Raw genomic sequence first — 5,044 nt, forward strand, 5'->3', positions numbered from 1 at the left:
AGTTTTGAGACAATTTTTCGACAATTTTACTTGTAGAATGGTACAGAATAGTTACATATTTTTAATCGGCGATTCCTGCTCCATATAAGAATCCTTCCTCTACTTCAAAATGCTCATTCTCCGATGTTCTCTTGTGAAGACGTGCAGTTCTACCCTCCTTTGACGCCTCTGAAGTCCGGAGTTCCGAGCGCTCGATACGCGCTTCGTCCCGTTTCACTGCAAAAGCATTAGCTTCTGGGCCAATCGTGATTCCCATAACATCTAAGATTTTTAATATAGGTATAAAACCTTCATTAAAAATACTAACTGCGAAGAAAGTGGCAATTTCAATTGTCTTCGGTCCAGCGTGAATTCAAAGATTCGTTATTATTTTAGGTTTCAGAACCCAAAAATCGTTCCAATAAAGAATCAGCTGATAAACTTTCATAAATTGGTTTTATTACTTCTAAAACTTTGTCATTTAGAGGAGGATTTTTGTGGTCAAATTCGTCAATAGTGCCGTCTTCTATTGCCTTCTGATACTTGCACCAACTAGATGAACAATTCATGTGCTGAGGATTTTCGTTAGTTGAAATTTTATGAACGTAGGTTGCCCACACATCTCTCTTCATGTCTTCAACAGAATCTGGATTTCGACGAATTGCCAAACCATAATATGAAGACAATTCATTGATAAGCTTATCAGTGAGTTTACCAGCGCCTTTGCCACCAATACCTTTATTATCTTTTTTTGCTTTACGTAACCGTGAACCCATGCGTTTTTGGACATGCTCAACACACTCCTTTTTTTCTACTACCGGGTTATCATTGTAGGAGTTAATATACAATAGATATACAATAGAAAGGGACATAAGTAGGGACTCAGGAACGCCTACCGTCTTTTGTTAACTTGTAGCGGTCGGACCGGAACCGATGCCACGTCACTAAAACGGCTATAACTCATGAAATAATAGGAATTTTGAAAAATCCTTTTAATGACATATTTTTGAATATCTAAACTTTGAAAATATGAAAAACAAACATTTTCGATTTTTTCAAAATTCTACAGTAGAATACTCCCTTAAAAAGGAATAATATTTTTATTTTTGTAAATTTAACATTTTTTTATTCAACACATCATCATCATCATTATACAGACTGAAAAATAATCTATGAACGAATTTTATGATAGATCACCTCACAGGTGATTGCGGGGGTGGGTATTAACAACGAAAATTTTTAATTTCCTAGTTATAGCTCCTATAGACTCCAAATTTAGTAGGAGTCTTCTATATGTGATATAGAAATGATGTAAGAGCGGATTTTACAACAAATCACCTCCAATAAGGATCGCGGCTGTGGGTGTTAAAAATCAAAATCGTAATTACGAAATATAGCTTCTAAAAACTCTAGATCTGTTATTCCATGACAATTCATTCATTTCATTTCAGAAAATTAATACTACAAAATGAATCGTATATTAAATAAAGTTATTTACCTTATGGGAAATCTATATTGTGAAAATACGACTGTAATTTGAAATAAATTTTATTTTTATTCAACACAATAAAGATTTTTGTTATATTTCAAATTGATATAAACTTCTTTTTTTTTTAACTTTCAAATCAAACATCATTATAAATATAAAGCATAATCAAACATCATTATAAATATAAAGTATAATGATATTAGCGAAAACGAATAAATAATACATTTTATTAATTGGAAAAATTGCATTTCTCCAGTAAGATTGTAAAAGATTTCAGTTCGACGCTTCAAAACATGGTAATATCTGTTGAAGAGTTTGTACCAAATAAAATTTCCTTCGCGTTCTCCTCTCTTCGTTGCACTTTTGGAATACTATAATAAAAATAAAAATAAAAATAAAAATAAAAATAATAATAATAATAATAATAATAATAATAATAATAATAATAATAATAATAATAATAAGTAGCAGCCTGCAGTCATTAAGTAACTGTCGAAAATTGCGAACTATAAATAAATAAAATTTTGCTTAATTAAATAATGACTTTTGTTAAAGTGCACTGTACTTTTTTCACTATTGACAATTTTAAAAATATAATCTTATCCCGATGTTACACTTATCAAGAGATTTCATTTGAGTACCCATATTCATTTTGATATATTTTTCATATATAAATATATTTATAATATATATTAATATATAAAAAATTGATGTGGGTGCTCAAATGAAAGGTTTTGATGATTATAACATCGGGATGAGTTTATACATATTCGCTCTGAGTGAAGCCATGGTAAGGAAAATTAAATCGACTAAAGCGTTCGCAGTGGTTACTTTCGGAGTTAAGGGAGGCTATTATTCCTAAAATTGTAAGCAAGTACATGTGGAAGTATTTATTTTGTTTTAATTTTAATAAATTAAAAAAAAATGAGACACCAGAGTTGTTGTATCTCAAAAAATACCAGCAGAAATATTTACTGCATTCTATTTTATTTTTTATCATTATACGTGCTTATTGATTCGTTTAGCTAAAAAACAAAACTGCAATTAATACACTGATAAAAGGATTTATTAACTATTAATAATTTAATTTATTTGAAAACAATTCTTCAATTTATTAAACTTTAATAAATATTTTTGAACATTCAATAAACATTTATTTGGGAGGAAAGTACATTTATTAATAGTTAGAGAATATTTATTAACAGTTAATAAATATTTTGTTGAGTGAATTTGTTTTGCTTGTAATGTCATATGATATCAAGATTGCTTATAAACAAAAATCACTTTTATAAATTATTTGCATTAATTATATTACATTATAATAACGTTTATTGTAAAATACCGAATTTTATCACAGCTTATAATTATCTTTTGTATTTTTAAATATTAAAAAGGTTAATTTATTTAGTGAATTGAACCATTATCATGTATTCCAACTATAGGATTATAAAAAGTGTCAAAAAAAAAATTGCTATTTTTGCTTTTGATTTTAAATAAATATTTGTTAACAGTTAAAAAATATTCATTAACAAACAAATCCTTCTATCGGTGTATAAAATTGTCACATATTTTTATAACTTTTTTTTTACAATTTATAAAATTTATTTATTTTTATGTTTCTTGCTATTGACATACGTATAAAAACATACTCTGACAGCCTCCCGTAGTTCATATTTTGACTGGCGCTGCAGTCACACTCATAGCGAATATTAAAAAGTGTCACTAGTTCACAAGATACTAGGCAATTTCTTATAATTATATAGCTAGAAACAAATTTAAGTCAAAACTTTTGCCATGATACTAAATTTCACTCAAAAAACCCGGTTTTATGATATGAATATCTCAGAGAAAAAATTTTGCTTATTATCACCTAATAATATAGATGATAATAATAATAATAACTAGCGACCTGCAGTCATTAAGTGAGTGCCGAAAATTGCGAACTATAAATAAATAAAATTTTGCTTGATTAAATAATAAATTTTATTAAATTGCACTATACTTACTTCACTATTGACATTTTCAAAGATATAAGCTCATCCCGATGTTACACTTATCAAAAGCTTTCATTTGAGTACCCACATTCATTTTGATATATTTTTCATATATAAATATATTTATAATATATATAAATATATGAAAAATTGATGTGGGTACTTAAATAGAAGGTCTTGATGAGTACAACATCGGGATGAGCTCATATATTAAAAAATGTCAATAGTTCAGAAGATAAAAGGCTATTTCTTAATTATGTAGCTAGAGCTCATAATAAATTAACTATCGGTGAGAATGATATGAAACGTTGAAAAGGAACAAATTTAACTCAAAACCTTTGCTATGACACCAAATTTCACTTAAAAAACCGATTTTATGATATGAATATCTCAGAGAAAAAATTTTTCCTATTATCATCTCATAATATAGATGATAATAATAATAATACCTTAAATGTATGATAAAGCTTGCAAAAATGTTGTCAAGATTGCAGTGGTGTCTTAGTGTCGATCAAGCCGGTGATTTCCGCAAGTTCTCTGAAAAATAATTATCGAAAAATATTTTATTATTTGTTCAAAAAGTTATAAAAACACAGAAATAAAAAACAAATTTATATGTATTTATCATTTCTTTACATGATACTTTACATGTATTTATCAGTTTTATTTTATTTTAGTGTTAAATTATTTTTTTTTTATTTTCATTTTTAATAAATCGCAAACGTTTTTCACAAATGTACGTCTCTTCACTAATGTGTATTACTTTGTTTAGCAATTTAGTTAATTTATTTATTACGTTGTCATAGATACAAATTTTTATCTTTTGTTAATCCTAATTATAAACAAAGGTAAACAAACAAAACAAAGTATATATTGAATGTCAACTTTTAATAAAAAGTACTGTACCTTATTCAGAGATAAAAAAATTATTTAAAATATTAATATTTTATATTTTTAAAAAATCAATTACATATAAAGAATAATAAATTTTTTGAATTTCCAATGGATATTATTCCCGGAAAGAGAAACGGGTCTAGTCTATTTTTTTATAAAGGTTTCAAATATTTAGAAGACAAGCAATGCAAAAAAGTTGCCAGATGCTCGTCTCGAAAAAGTCATTGTAAGGCAATCCTTCATTTTTCGGTCGAAATTGATCAAATAGAAAATTTTAGTTAATTGAAAAAAAATGTGGATTTTTTCATTAAAAGACTCACTCCGATTTTGCGGATCCTGATGCCAAAGTTTGGCGAGCTATGAAACGTGTCATGATTGAAAGAGCTGAAACAACAAATGAAAAATTAATATCCATTTTGATGATGTTTAATCTAGGTAAGTAGCTATTTATTTACTTACCAGCTGACCCGGTAAACATTGTTTTGCCATGTGAATAATTTCTAGAGAATTTCTAGGGTCGAAAAAAAATTACTAATTTATTGGAAGTGTATAAGGATGTGGAATATGAGTGAAAAAGGCCTGGAGCGCTGTGAACGATGAGGGAATGTTGTTTAAAAATAACAAAACAACAAACATTAATTGTTTTAATTTATTAAAAGTAATAATTATTTATATAATTAATTAATTA

The 5,044-nt window shown here is 27.2% G+C and overlaps 1 long non-coding RNA gene across 1 annotated transcript; it reads right to left on the reverse strand.

Annotated features, from left to right (window-relative positions):
* Nucleotides 1–1,746: 1,746 nt before the first annotated feature.
* LOC123261633 lies at nt 1,747–4,831 on the reverse strand. Its single transcript, XR_006508716.1, has 3 exons — nt 4,677–4,831; nt 3,912–3,999; nt 1,747–1,839 (listed from the first exon to the last, which is right to left on the reverse strand). It is a non-coding gene; the product is annotated as an uncharacterized LOC123261633 (long non-coding RNA).
* Between the last annotated feature and the right edge of the window lie 213 nt (nt 4,832–5,044).

This window comes from Cotesia glomerata, linkage group LG3, assembly GCF_020080835.1.
Source record: "Cotesia glomerata isolate CgM1 linkage group LG3, MPM_Cglom_v2.3, whole genome shotgun sequence".
Lineage (NCBI taxonomy): Eukaryota > Metazoa > Arthropoda > Insecta > Hymenoptera > Braconidae > Cotesia > Cotesia glomerata.